Raw genomic sequence first — 15,209 nt, forward strand, 5'->3', positions numbered from 1 at the left:
GGAGAAAACCCGAATAACTAGAGACATATATATATATATATGTAGGTCTCTAGTTGTTCAGGTTTTCTCCCGCGTAGAATTGGAGATGTCTTGGCGACGTTTCGACGAAGTCTCATTCGTCATCTTCAGGCTGCTTCAGGCTACTTCAGGCTTGGTGTTTCTATATATATATTTAGTGTCACAACCCCTGGTATGCCCCAATTATGGGAGGAAGCTAACTGCTTCCATTATCTGTCTATTGGCTCGTCACAAGAGCCCATCACGACAGAAACCCAATATTTTTACTGTTGCCTTTGTTACATTTGTGTTGTATTTGTGCAGATTTATTTATTTATTTATCAGCACAAATACAACATGTATGTATGTATGTATGTATGTATGTATATGGAGAAGGGACGTGGTATGTATGTGTGTGTTGCATTTGTGCTGATAAATAAATAAAGGGAGACTAGTATAGATCTATTTCAAACTATTTAGCTCTCATCAGCTAGCCATACCCTTACTGGGGGTTTGAACCTGTGCTGTATTACATATCAGGCAGTTGTGTTAGCCACTAAGCCACAGGTTCTCCTCCTTTATTTATATATATAAGATTAGTTGGTGTCCTCCAATCCAAATAAGATAGCATTGGGATGCTTCTGTTCGTTGACGAGAATGGACATGTTACTCGCAGAGTTACTAGTTTCCTGGGACTGGGGTAGTTGAGTTGGGATTTTGGGATGGTGTAGATTCACTTTCTTGTGGGTTTTTCCTTCTTCTTTTACTTCAAGGGATGCCAGTCGCGCTTCCATGGTATCAACCTGTTCGAGTAGAACGAACAATTTGTCCAATCTATAGAGTTGCATGATGGGCATAGTAGTAGAAACGCGGGTGAAGCTGATTGTAGGAACCAGGCTACGCCTTTGGTTATCCCCAAGCATTTGTGGCGAGCATCGCTGGTCGCATAGGAGCACTTCATGGTACTCTCACCCTCCTTGAATGCTTCTGTAGAGACGAAGCACACCCAGGGGCTGTATGGGTCATCAGTAGTGATCTCCTTTTTGGGCGGGGGTTTGGTGGTATGGGCGTTTGCGTGGCATTCTCGGTTTACAGAGGAGGCACTGGCGGGGTTGCTGAGGAAGTTTCTTTTCTCTTTTAATTAATTTTGTGCACTCCCCACAGCGTTTCCTGCAGGTTTGACTTTGCAGAGGTGCACTTCAGTGGTGAAATTCAATTTTTGTTTAGTACTGGTTCTGTGGGCGTGGCTTGGTGGGCGTGGCAGGGGAAGGTTGCTGCAAAATCTCCCTTCCCATCCCACTCTGGGGCCAGCCAGAAGTGGCATTTGCCGGTTCTCTGAACTACGCAAAATTTCCACTACTGGTTCTCTGAACTATTCAAAATTTATGTTACCGGTTCTTCGAACTACGCAAAATTTCCACTACTGGTTCTCTGAACTATTCAAAATTTATGTTACCGGTTCTTCGAACTACGCAACATTTCCACTACTGGTTCTCTGAACTATTCAAAATTTCTTGTTACCGGTTCTCCGAACTACGCAAAATTTCCACTACTGGTTCTCTGAACTACTCAAAATTTATGTTGCCGGTTCTTCGAACGACGCAAAATTTCTTGTTACCGGTTCTCCGAACTACGCAAAATTTCCACTACTGGTTCTTAGCTCCAGCCTTATGCCTAATAAATAAATATTATTAATAATAATAGTAATATGTAATAGTCTCTATGTATGTGTGTGTGTGTGTGCTCTCTCTCTTTTTTACTTTTCTGTCTCATTCTCTTCCAATCCCGTTTTCTCTCTCGCGCGCGTTCTTTTTCTGTCCTCCATCTCTCTTTCTTTCTGTTTCTTTTTCTCTGCCTGACTCATTCTTTCAATCCCATCTTCTCTCTGTGCCTTCTCTCTCCCTTTTTTTCTGTGTCTCTTTTTGTCTCATTCTCTTCCAATCCCAATTTTTTCTCTCCCTCTTTCTGTCTTTTCCCTCTCTCTCTTTTTTCTGTTTCATTTTCTCTGTCTCTTTTTCTCTATCACTGTCTTGTTGTCTTCCAATCCCATTTTCTCTCTCCCTCTTTCTGTCCTTTCCCTCTCTCCTGTTTTTCTCTTTCTGTCTCATTTTCTACGTCTCTCTCCTTCTCTCTGTCTCATTCTCTTCCAATCCCATTTTCTTTCTTTCTCTCTCTCTCAATCCCACTCTCTCTCTCTCTCTCCACCCCTCCCTTATATCTTACCCATTTTGCATTCTCTTTCTTCCCCCACCCACACCCTCACCCCAGGATTGCTTGCTGGAAACTCTTTGACCTCCTCCATTTATCGGTATCGCTTTACCACATGCGTCTTTTTTTTTTTTTAAAGAAAAACTGTTCTTTGAGGACTGTCAAGCCAAGCGAGGGTGATGGGGGGGGGGCGTCTGAAGCAAGGAGGGGAACAGGAGGTATTTCAAACGTGTAGGGGTGGTATTTCCCCTCCTCCCCTTGCACAACCCCCTTTCTAGAGGGAGGGAGCTGTTCAGCAATCCACCAAACTGGAAGTAATTCCTTTTTTTCTTTTTTCTTCTTCTTTCTTTTTTTACTTCTTGCCTTCGCCTCTTGTCCTTTCCTGTTTCATTCAGGCCTTGACAAATGGCTGGAGAGCAGCCTGTCCCCCCCCTCCCCCCCTCTCCTTTCAAGTCCCCTTCCTCTTGATTGACTCAAGACCTCCTGGGACGGGGAAGGGGGGGAAGGCCTGGGGTCACCACCTCCCGTTTCTTCAAAGGCCCTGCGGCTGCACGCAGCTGCCTGCCCTGGAAGGGGTTAGCAGCCAAGAGAGAGAGAGAGAGAGAAACACAAAACAGAGGGAGGGAGGCCCAACCGGCTAGCTAGCCCCTCACCCAGTTTATTCCAGTTCGTACTGACGTTGGCCAGTTCCTGGCGGGAGAATCAGCAGAGAAGGCTGATGGACAGAGGGGAGGGGTGGGCTCCACTTGGCCAACCATCACTTCCTCCTGGAGCCTTTTTTTTGGGGGGGGGTACTGGCCATATCGTGGTGACCTACAAAAGGTTGAAGCAAACTGGTGGAAGGGGCAGCCATGTTGTTTTGCTGTTATTTATTTTATTTGGGCCGCACGTTTTATTATTTTACGTGTAATTCAAGGGAGTGGATATGTTTAATGACACCCCTTCTTCCTCCTCTTCCCACCCCCTCCACAAACGTCCCGTGAGGGGGGTAGGGCTGAGAGAGGAACTGGCACAATATCCCCAGGGGATTTTCATGGCCCAAGACGGGACTAAAACTCTCCGTCTCTGGGTGATTGGCCCAAAGTCACCTAGCTGGCTTTCATCCTCAAGGCGGGACTAGAACTCCCAGTCTCCTGGTGATTGGCCCAAAGCCACCTAGGTGGCTTTCGTGCCCAAGGCAAGGCTAGAACTCCCAGTGTCCTGTTAATTGGCTCAAAGCCACCTAGCTGGCTTTCATGGCCGAAGACAGGACTAGAACTCCCAGTCTCCTGGTGATTGGCCCAAAGTCACCTAGCTGGCTTTCATCCCTAAGGCAGAACTAGAACTCACCTCTCCTGGTGATGGTCCCAAAGACACCTAGCTGGCTTTCACGGTTAAGGCAGGACTAGAACTCACCATGACTTTGCTCATCAGAAAGTCGTAAAAGGGGGTCTCGTGACCCTGGGACATCACAACCGTCATAAATATGAGTCAGTTGCCAAGGGTCTGAATTTTGATCACGTGACCCCAGGGATGTACAATGGCCGTGTGTGAAAAACGGTCCTTTCTTCAATGCTGTTGCACCTTTGAACAGTCACTAAATGAATTGTTACACGTTAACCACTACCTGCGCATCTCGAAGCCCGGAGCCACCCAGTTAGGGGAGATGGGCAGTGCTTAAATTTGATAGGCAGGCAAATCCACCAATCAAAGCCAAGGAGCAGGACTTGGCTTGCAACCCATCTGATCCATCTGTGATCCAAAGCCCCCATCCAGAGGTAAAATTCAGCAGGTTCTGGAGAACCGGTAGCGGAAATTTTGGGTAGTTCAGAGAACAGGCAAATACCACCTCTGGCTGGCCCCAGAGTGGGTGGGAATGGGGATTTTGCAGTATCCTTTCCCTGGAGTGGAAAGGGAATGGAGATTTTGCAGTATCCTTCCCCTAAAGAGGGAATGGGGATTTTGCAGTATCCTTCCCCTAGAGTGGGGAGGGAATGGGGATTTTGCAGTATCCTTCCCCTAAAGAGGGAATGGGGATTTTGCAGTATCCTTCCCCTAGAGTGGAGAGGGAATGGAGATTTTGCAGTATCCTTCCCCTAGAGTGGGGAGGGAATGGGGATTTTACAGTATCCTTCCCCTGGAGTGGGGAGGGAATGGAGATTTGCAGTGTCCTTCCCTTGGAGTGGGAAGAGAAAGGGGATTTTGCAGTATCCTTCCCCTGCCACGGCCACAGAACTGGTAGTAAAAAAAATGTTGAATTTCACCCCTGCCCCATCCTATCCCAAGGACCAGAGATCCCCAGGCAGAAGCAAATCCTCAGCTATGGTTCTGAAGTTGGAGTGAGAGTGGGTGGGGTGGTGGGACAGGAGGGAAGGCTGCCCTTCCAGGATCCCAATTAATCCGGTCTCCCCTCCCCCACCCCCTTTTTCCCTGTTGATTTGTGGAGTGGCTGATGCCCTTTCATTATTGCACTGCTAGAGGTGATGCTGGACAGGAGCGCAACAAAGAAAGAGTAGCAGACTGCCCCAAAGCATGCTTTTGGCCCTCCCAACACACACACACACACACACACACACACACACACACACTGTGCTGGCTGAGCACAGAACGGCGGGTGGTGATGAGGTAGCCTGCACAGGAGCCTTTTATATTTCTATAAAGAATTCTAGTAGTTAAAGAAAGAGGGAGGGAGGGAGGGAGGAAGAGAGGAAAAGAAAAGATGGATGGTCAGAGGAAGAATCAAGGGAAGGAGAGTTGAGAAGGAAGGAAGGAAGGAAGGAAGGAAGAAAGGAAGAAAGAAAGAAAGGAAGAAGATGGCCAGAGGAAGGATCAAGGGAAGGAGAGTTGAGAAGGAAGGAAGGAAGGAAGGAAGGAGAGAGAAGATGGATGGTAAGAGGAAGGATCAAGGGAAGGAGAGTTGAGAAGGAAGGAAGGAAGGAAGGAAGGAAGGAAGGAGAAGATGAAGGAAAGAAAGGAGACAGAGGGTAGGGAAAGAAAGAAACAAAAAGAGAAAAGAATGAAAGAAAAAGAAAGAGAAAGAAAGAAAGGTTGAAGAAAAGAAAGGGAAGGAAACAAAGGGAAGGAAGAAACAGAAGGTAGGTAAGAGAGAGAGGGGGGGGAGAGAGGGGGGGAGAGAGAGAGAGAGGAAATACCTTTTGTTAAAAAAACACCCCTTCCAAACCTTCAAATTGCATATACCTGTGAAATAAATACAAATAAATCTAATGGGGTGAAAACATTGCCTGTTGTTGCTGTTGCTTCTTTTTTTAATTAATTTGCTGAGATGCAAAAGGAGCCTCTTGCTGTAAACAAAAGGGCCCAAACAAGATGGGACAGGTCACTTTCTCAGCGTCCCTTAGATTCGGCCCTTTTCCTCAAGCCCTTCCCGTCCCACCTTCTCCATTCTCGGGATGCAGGTTTGGAGGCTGGAATTAGACATTTATTTCAGCATAAACTCTGCCTTCTTCATCTACACCGAGTGGCTCCCGACAGCCCTGAAGCCCAACGGCTAGCAACCCTCTCCGGAGCAGCACAATCAAACGTTGTCTTCTTCAAAAGTCAGAAATGAAAGGAGAACCTTAGAAAAGCTCATTTACTCCGGGTTCAGAGGGCAGCTTACTCCATTGTGCTCGGCTCTCCTCAAGCCCCACTGCTTAGCCCCACAGCCTCGCTCCAGCCCAGCCCAGTCCTTTCTTTTTCTCTTTCTTTCTTTCCCTTTTTCTTTCATTCTTTCTTTCCTTCTTTCCTGCTTTCTTTCCCTCCTTTTCTTTCTTTCCTTCCTTTCTACTTCTTTCCTGCTTTCTTTCTTTCCTTCCTTCTTTCTTTCCAGCTTTCTTTTTCCCTTCCTTCTTTCTTTCCTTCTCTTTCCTTCCTTCTCTTTCCAGCTTTCTTTTTCCCTTCTTTCTCTTTGTTTCCTTCCTTTCTCTTTCTTTCCTGCCTTCTTTCTTCTTTCCTTCTCTTTCCTTCCTTCCTTTCTTTCCTTCTTTCTTTCCTTCTCTTTCCTTCTTTCTTTCTTTCCTGCTTTCTTTTTTCCTTCTTTCTTTCCTTCCTTTCTCTTTCTTTCCTTCTCTTTTGTTCCTTTCTTTCTTTCTTTCCTGCCTTCTTTCTTCTTTCCTTCTCTTTCCTTCCTTCCTTTCCTTCCTTCTTTCTTCTTTCCCTTCTTTCTTTCTTTACCTTTCTTTCCTGCTTTCTTTTTTCCTTCTTTCTTTCCTTCCTTATTTCTTTTCTACTTTCTTTTTCCCTTCCTTATTTCTTTCCTTCCTTCCTTTCTTTCCTTCTTTCTTTCTTTCCTTTTTCTCCCTTCCTTCTCTTTCCTTCTTTTCTCTTTCTTTCCTTTTCTTTCTTTCCTTCCTTCCTTCTTTCTTCTTCTTTTTCTTTCTTTCTTTCTTTCTTTCTTTCACTTTCTCTCTCTCTTTCCCTCTCCCCCTTAGAAGCTTGTAGCTTTTCTCCTCTGCTCCCCCCCCCAATCTTCTTGGCCTCCATCACAGGGAGGGGCTTCCTCCTGCCTCCGAGAAGAGCTGGGCCAGCAGACCTCCTGAAAACCCTGGGCAGCGGCCACCCACTTGGCTCCATCCCAAAAACCCCTTCTCCCGATATAATTTACAAAGAGAGTGGAAAAGAGATTTAACACCCTCAGCTCCCATCGTCTTCCCACATGCCTTAAGAAAGAAACCAGGGAAGAGGGGGGGGGGATACTTTGTACTGAGAGGGAAGTTGGGAAAGGACATTGACTTGGGAGGGCTGGCGTGGGCAACCATGTTACTTACTTAACGACGGCAACAATGCGCTTAATGGTGGCAAGAAAAGTTGTTGTTGTTAGTTGCAAAGTTGTGTCCCACCCATTATGATCCCATGGACCACATTCCCCCAGGCCTTCCTGTCCTCTACTAGTGCGTCTAACCGCTACAAAAACAAGCTTTGGAAAACAGGCAGGTCTCTCTCTTTGTTTTGGGCTGTTCCAGAGGAGACGGGATCAAGCTATTCTCCTAAACACCTGAAGGCAGGACAGGTTGGAAACGTATCAAAGAGGGGTGCCGCCTAGAACCAAGAAGAAATTTCCCGACAGTGAGAAAAACTAATCAATTAAGCAGGCTTGCCTCCAGAAGTTTGTAGGTGCTCCATCACTGGAGGTTTTTAAGAAGAGATTGGACAGCTATTTGTCCAGAATTGTATAGGTTTCCTGCTGGAGCAAAGGGGGTTGGACTAGAAGACCTCCACGGTCCCTTCCAGTCCTGAAATTCCACGTTCTATGCCTCAGGGGAAATGAGCTTAAGCCTCTCGACTGCCTTTTTGTAATATTTATGACTCAGAAAAATAGCAAGAGAGATTTCATCCATTTTTTTGCTAGTATCTTTTCTCCCGCAAAGGAGGTTCCGTTTGGGCTCACAAGCCACATCCTGAAAGAAGGCAGACTTCCTCCTGGGATCTAGTCCTAGTGGTTGCGAGGTGGCGCAGTGGTTAGGGTGCAGTACTGCAGGCTACTTCAGCTGACTGTTATCTGCAGTTCAGCGGTTCTAATCTCACCGGCTCAAGGTTGACTCAGCCTTCCATCCTTCCGAGGTGGGTAAAATGAGGACCCAGATTGTGGGGGCGATATGCTGACTCTGTAAACCGCTTAGAGAGGGCTGAAAGCCCTATGAAGCAGTATATAAGTCTAACTGCTATTGCTATTGCTATTGTTGAGGGATCTTGGGAATTCATGCATAAGCAATTGTTTTAGTTGTTTCAAAGTGACAGGGTAAAATTTTCACCTTCTTGCTGTCCCTTTTGAAAACAACCGAGAACAAGGAAAAGCTATAGCTGATGAGAACTTGAGTCCTTGTGTGTCCAATCACACTTGGCCAATAAAGAAATTCATTCTATTCTATTCTATTGCTTTCTATCATTCTATTCTATTGCTTTCTATCATTCTATTCTATTCTATTCTGTTTTCTCTTCTCGTCTCTTCTATTCCTATTCTATTCTGTTTTATATAATTCTATTCTATTCTATTTTGTTTTCTAATCTATTCTATTCCTTAATTCCTCTATTCTATTCTATTTTTAAAATAATATTTATTAATTTCATATTAAAATATCGGACACAGTGTGACCATCCTGGCATATTCTCTGCCATTTACACTAAAATATAGAACAAATATCATATATACTCATCATATCTTACTAATATATACCTATTCTATTCTATCCACAAGGCATTTACAGAACAACAGTTATGAAAAGGCAGAAGCTTGGTTCATCTGAGGCATAGAACATAGAAGAAGAGTTTAGAAGGGACCTGGCCCAGTTCCTGCAATTGTTCTTCATATGTTTTAGCCTCCGGGCCTTTGATCATCTTAGATAGATTCAGATTAACAGAGTTGGAAGGGACCTTGTAGGTCATCTAGTCCAGCCCCCCGCCCAAGCAGGAGACCCTACTACACCATTTCTGACAGATGGCAGTCCAATCCTCTTCTTGAAAGCTTCCAGGGATGAAGCTCCCACAACCTCCAGAGGATTTGTCCTTATAAATCAATCCATCATTCCTGGGTTATGTAAACTTTATGCCATGGCTCCACCCTGTCCAGATTCCAGATGTTTTCGGGACTATGTTGTTCGCGATTCAAGTCAACAGAGAGCCAATGCGCCAATTTTCAATGCAGGCCTAGCTCGCTCACACACAAACACACACACACACACACACACACACACACACTGTGGTTTGTTTCATTTTTCAAGCCAGCTGCTCTGATTTGGAAACAAGATTTCTGGGACGCTGTGTTGTGTTGCTGCAAAACTCAGCCAACGGTGGTTTCTTCTATAAATACCAGTTAAGCCACGTACGGTGGTCTCCTTCGGGTGGCTTCCCAAAATGTTTTCAGTGGATCTGACCCTGGTGACGATCCACCTATAGAGCAACGGGCAATGGCTGGTGTGCCCGGAGAGATGGCTGGCTATAAAAATTGAATGAACGAATCGAAATAATAAACAGTCACAATAAGATCCATTTTCAGCGAAGATGGCTGAGAATTCATAATGATTTTGTGAATATAAGAACTCCCCAACTGAAAAGCAGAAAACGGGATAAAATTGTCCTCAACGTGTGTTAAAAACGAAAATCATTCCCCAATCACAAGTCAAGAATACTTGACTTCACCAGAAGGCAAGATAAGAAACAATGGATGGAAACTAGTCAAGGAGAGAAGCAACCTAGAACTAAGGAGAAATTTCCTGACAGTGAGAACAATTCACCAGTGGAACGACTTGCCTCCAGAAGTTCTGAGTGATCCAACACCGGAAGTTTTTAAGAAGATGTTGGATAACCATTTGTGGTGTAGGGTTTCCTACCTAAGCAGGGGGTTGGACTAGAAGACCTCCAAGGTCCCTTCCAGCTCTATTCTGATTGATATTGGTAATCAAGGAGAGAAGCAACTTAGAACTAGAAGACCTCCAAGGTCCCTTCCAGATCTGTTATTCTCTTTTCTTCTTCTCTTGAGGGTGGAGAGGGGGAGACTTCCCCAAAAATCAACCCCCAGAATTTGTGCCTAAGGCAGGATTAGAACCCAGTCTTCCTTGCAACTGATCCAGCCCTCTCGTCTTTCCCTACGGGTATATTTTCAACGATTAGCAAGCAAAATAGTTCAATTATCTGAATTACACATGAACTTTCTGAGCAGAGATAAAACACATTGTGAACTTTGGGACAACACCTGATCCCCAGAGATCGAAGTTAGCTAAACGGGGTAACAGAGCTCTGTAGATTTTGCTGCAGCATACCGCCCATGATCCATTTAATCCAGTTTTAAGAAATGGACCTGCAATCCTGAGGAGGTTTCTTTTTTAAGCCCTGCAGGGGTTTTAGCAAAGGCAGTTCTAAAGACATGTGGAAGAGAATGAGAATTGTCCTGTGATCTCATAAGACCCGGAATGGTGAACCTATGGCCCGTATGCCAGAGGGTGCAAGCAGAGCCCTCTCTGTGGGCACGCACCATCACCAGCTGCTCTTCTGCTTTCCAGCACAAGCATGTATGCCAGCCAGCTGGAGCGCCTGAAAACAGCCTGATAAACAGCCAAAAATGCCCCAAAACCAGGGCATTTTCTGGGTTGTTTTCAGGCCATTTGGGGTTTTTTTTTCAAGCCAAAAACAGTCCTGAAAATGGCCCCAAAACGGCCTGAAAATGGCCTGAATGCCCACAGGCCAGCTGGTCTTTGGGCTTTTGGCATTCCGGCGCACGCACTTCCATGCAAACATGTTCTGGTTTGGGCACGGTGCCGAAAAGGTTCGCCATCACTGTCATAGGCTTCCTCAACTTTGACAACTTCTAAGATGTGTGAACTTCAACTCCCATGCTGGCTGGGGAATTCTGGGGGTTGATCTCCACACATCCAGAGTTAAAACTCTGGTCCGAGGTAAACTTCCTACCATCTAATTTTTCCTTGGAAAGCAGAACCACCACGATTGATGAAGCCACATTCAACGGGGTTGGAAATATTAAAATGCATCATTTCCCACAGCTTTTCTGGTGCTTGGGAGAAACAATGGTGGGGAAGGCACCTGGCTGGGAAGTAAGAGTTCTAGTCCCACCTTAGCCATGAAAGCCAGCTGGATGACTTTGGGCCAATCACCAGGAGCTGGTGAGTTCTAGTCTCAGCTTAGCCATGAAAGCTGGTTGGGTGACTTTGGGCCAATCACCAGGAGAGGGTGAGTTCTAGTCCCACCTCAAACATGAAAGTTGGTTGGGTGACTTTGGGCCAATCACCAGGAGATGGTGAGTTCTTAGCCATGAAAGCTGGTTGGGTGACTTTGGGCCAATCACCAGGAGACGGTGAGTTCTAGTCCCACCTTAGCCATGAAAAAAGACTGGGTGACTTTGGGCCAATCACCAGGAGACGGTGAGTTCTAGTCCCACCTTAGCCATGAAAGCTGGTTGGATGACTTTGGGCCAATCACCAGGAGACGGTGAGTTCTGGTCCCACCTTAGCCATGAAAGCTGGTTGGGTGACTTTGGGCCAATCACCAGGAGATGGTGAGCTCTAGTCCCGCCTTAGAAACGAAGGCCACTTGGGTGACTTTGGGTCAGTCCCTCCTTTTCAGCCCAACCCACCTCACAGGGTTGTTGTAGGGAAAATAGGAGAAAGGAGCATTAGGTATGTTCTCCGCCTTGAGTTACTTATAAAGCAATAAAATGGGATTTTAAAAAATCTAATAAACAAGCAGAAATAAAATAAAACTGGGCCTAAAGCTGAAATATTGCAGCCCATTGAGCCCAGTTCCTGGGCCGGTTCAAAATCATCTCCCTAGGATATGAATGGGAACAGTTTTACAAACAAACATTTCCAAATATTTTCTTGCCGCAACACGCAACCCCCTCCCCCCTCAACTCAACCACCTCTAAAGATGTGTTTAGACATTCCCTTCTCTCGGCTTCAAAACAAGAAACCACATTACAGCTTTGGCCGCTGTGTGGGGCCAACTTGTGAAAAGAGGAAAGGAAGGAAGGAAGGAAGGAAGGAAGGAAGGAAGGAAGGAAGGAAAAAAGAGGAAGGAAGAAAGATCAGAAGGTAGGAAGAAAGGATGAGAGAGAGAGAGAGAAAGAAAGAAAAAGAAAGAAGGAAGGAAGATAGGAAGGAAGGAAAGAAGGAAGGATGAAAGAAAGGAAGGAAAGAAGGATGAAAGAAAGACAGACCACTTCTCGCTTCTTCGACTGGGTGCCCTTGGCCGGACTACAACCCCCATCATCCCCCACTCCCTGATGATGCCCCTCGGCCAGGCTTTTAGCAAAACTCTTTGCAATTTGAAGCACATTCCACTGATTCATTATTTTAACTGTCCGAAATTTATCCTTAGTTCTAAGCTGCTTCTCTCCTTGATTAGTTTCCACCCATTGCTTCTTGTCCTGCCCTCATGTGCTTTGGAGAATAGCTTGACCCACTCTTCTTTGTGGCAACCCCTGAGATATTGGAAGACTGCTATCCTCTCTCCCCTAGTCCTTATTTTCATTAAACTAGACATGCCCAGTTCCTGCAACTGTTCTTCATATGTTTTAGCCTCCAGTCCCCTAATCATCTTTGTTGCTCTTCTCTGCACTCTTTCTAGAGTCTCTACATCTTTTTACATCGTGGCGACCAAAACTGGATGCCATATTCCAAGTGTGGCCTTACCAAGGGATTATAAAGTGGTATTATCCCTTCACGTGATCTTGATTCTATCCCTCTGTTGATGCAGCCTAGAACTGTGTTGGCTTTTTTGGCAGCTGCTGCTGCACACGGCTGGCTCCTATTTAAATGTTTGTCCACATTTACTACTATGTAGCAAGGTACCACCTATACTGTACCTGTGCATTTGGTTTTTCTTGCCTAAATGTAGAGCCTTACGTTTTTCACCATTGAATTGCATTCTGTTTGATGGTGCCCATATTTAAATGGGGTCCGAATTATCAAATAGAGCTCCTTGAAACTATCTGTGTCCAGTTGCAATGTTAAACTCACTTACCTGGGAACTTATTTTTGCACAAGTGTGTTCCGGAGTGCGTAGTTTATTTAGCACAGAGTTCTTCGATAACAGTAGTAGATAGATAACAGGAGCATATAATGTTATAGTCTGTGTATATTGGAGATTTTGTAAGTTTTGAAGAATTCAAAAAGTTATGCAGGTAGTCTTCAACTTGCGACAGTTCATTTAATGACCACTTAAAGTTAAAGGTAAAGGTTCCCCACACACATATGTGGTAGTTGTTCCCAACTCTAGGGGGCGGTGCTCATCTCCGTTTCAAAGCCAAAGAGCCAGCGCTGTTCGAAGACGTCTCCGTGGTCATGTGGCCGGCATGACTCAACACCGAAGGCACACGGAACGCTGTTCCCTTCCCACCAAAGGTGGTTCCTATTTTTCTACTTGCATTTTTATGTGCTTTCAAACTGCTGGGTTGGTAGAAGCTGGGACAAGTCACGGGAGCTCACTCTGTTACGCGGCGCTAGGGATTCAAACTGCTGAACTTTCTGATCGACAAGCTCAGCGTCTTAGCCACTGAGCCACCGCGTCCCTACACACACACACGCACACACACACATACAAAAGCACATGTGCTCTCCTCAATTCATCTGTGTTTACATCACAGGGAAAAGCCACTGCTGGCAGAAATGATCCTTTTGCGGCTGTTTTTATCATCTATTGTTTTTTTTTTATTAATTCTTTTGAACGATAAAACAACCTCCCTTTCTTTGGATTAACACATAAAAATCAGTCTGGCATTACCAAAAAATAATAATTATGTAATAAAAACAGTTATGGCTGATAGAAGCACATATTGGAAAAAAAATGAACACAAAATGAACTGATAGGACTGTATTCAACAGCAAAAATAAGAGAGGAGACAAGATGGAATATAAGAGAAGATGGAATAGAGTAGAGTAGAAGAGAAGAGATAGAATAGAAGATGGAATATAAGAGAAGGTGGAATATAAGAGGATGGAGTAGAGGAGAGGAGAGGTGAGAAGAGAAGGAATGTAAGAGACGATGGAAGAGAGGTGAGAAGAGAAGGAATATAAGAGAAGATGGAGTAGAGAAGAAGAATAGAAGATGGAATAGTAAAGAGAAGAGATAGAATAGAAGATGGAATATAAGAGAAGATGGAATAGAGTAGAGTAGAGAAGAGATGGAATAGAAGATGGAATATAAGAGTAGAGTAGAAGAGAAGAGATAGAATAGATGGAATATAAAAGAAGATGGAATATAAGAGAAGATGGAATAGACGAAAGGTGAGAAGAGAAGGAATATAAGAGGTGGAATGTAAAAGAAGATGGAGGAGAGGAAAGGTGAGAAAAGAATATAAGAGGTGGAATGTAAGAGAAGATGGAGGAGAGGAGAGGTGAGAAGAGAAGGAATATAAGAGAAGAGGGAATAGAGTAAAGTGGAAGAGACAGAATATAAGATGGAATATAAGAGAAGATGGAATAGAGGAAAGGTGAGAAAAGAAGGAATATAAGAGGTGGAATATAAGAGAAGATGGAGGAGAGGAGAGGTGAGAAGAGAAGGAATATAAGAGAAGATGGAATAGAGTAGAGTGGAAGAGACAGAATATAAGATGGAATATAAGAGAAGATGGAATATAAGAGAAGATGGAATAGAGGAAAGGTGAGAAAAGAAGGAATATAAGAGGTGGAATATAAGAGAAGATGGAGGAAAGGAGAGGTGAGAAGGGAAGGAATATAAGAGAAGATGGAATAGAGGAGAGTGGAAGAGACAGAATATAAGATGGAATATAAGAGAAGATGGAATATAAGAGAAGATGGAATAGAGGAAAGGTGAGAAAAGAAGGAATATAAGAGGTGGAATATAAGAGAAGATGGAGGAAAGGAGAGGTGAGAAGAGAAGGAATATAAGAGAAGATGGAATAGAGTAGAGTGGAAGAGACAATATAAGATGGAATATAAGAGAAGATGGAATATAAGAGAAGATGGAATAGAGTACAGTAGAGGAGAGGACCTTGGAGGTCTTCTAGTCCAGCCCCCTGCTCAAGCAGGAGAACCTCTACCATTTCAGACAAGTGACTGCCCAGTCTCTTCTTAAAAACCTCCAGTGATAGAAGCACCCACGATTTCTGAAGGCAAGCTTAAAAAGTAAAAATAAGTAACCACTCAATTGGGTGTTTCCTCACACTCCCCCCCCCCAACCTGCCCCGCTGATACAAAACCCCATAATTGAGATGGGGGGAAACCCAGATGGGTGGGGGGGAAGAGGGGAAGGAGAAGAGGAATCAGTACTAAAAAAAAAAAGCTGTATTAAGCCAGGGACCATCTACAGAAAGTGAACTAAACCACCCACAATAGGTTTTGCAGGAAAGCTGAATAGATGTCAGCTCAAACTCCTCCTGCGCAGCGGCAATAGGTTTAACCCCCATTCAGTTGCAAATTAAAGACGGGCTGAAAAGTGTTATTTTGGCCCCAGAAACTTTTTTTTAATCTCCTCTCCCAAGACTCTGGATACAAGATTCCCAGGGCTTTTAGTAAGTCCTTATCATTAGGAAATGATTTAAGGGGACAAGGGGGGGG

The 15,209-nt window shown here is 44.6% G+C and overlaps 1 long non-coding RNA gene across 2 annotated transcripts in view; it reads right to left on the reverse strand.

The window, feature by feature from the left end:
• Positions 1 to 526: 526 nt before the first annotated feature.
• The window catches only part of LOC116516872, a 32,372-nt gene continuing 17,689 nt past the window's right edge, over positions 527 to 15,209 (reverse strand). For both annotated transcript variants that reach the window (XR_004256397.1, XR_004256398.1), the window contains exon 3: positions 527 to 800. This is a non-coding gene — a long non-coding RNA (uncharacterized LOC116516872). The remainder of the gene's footprint in view (positions 801 to 15,209) is intronic.

The sequence above is a fragment of the Thamnophis elegans genome, chromosome 13 (assembly GCF_009769535.1).
Source record: "Thamnophis elegans isolate rThaEle1 chromosome 13, rThaEle1.pri, whole genome shotgun sequence".
Taxonomy (NCBI): Eukaryota; Metazoa; Chordata; class Lepidosauria; order Squamata; family Colubridae; genus Thamnophis; species Thamnophis elegans.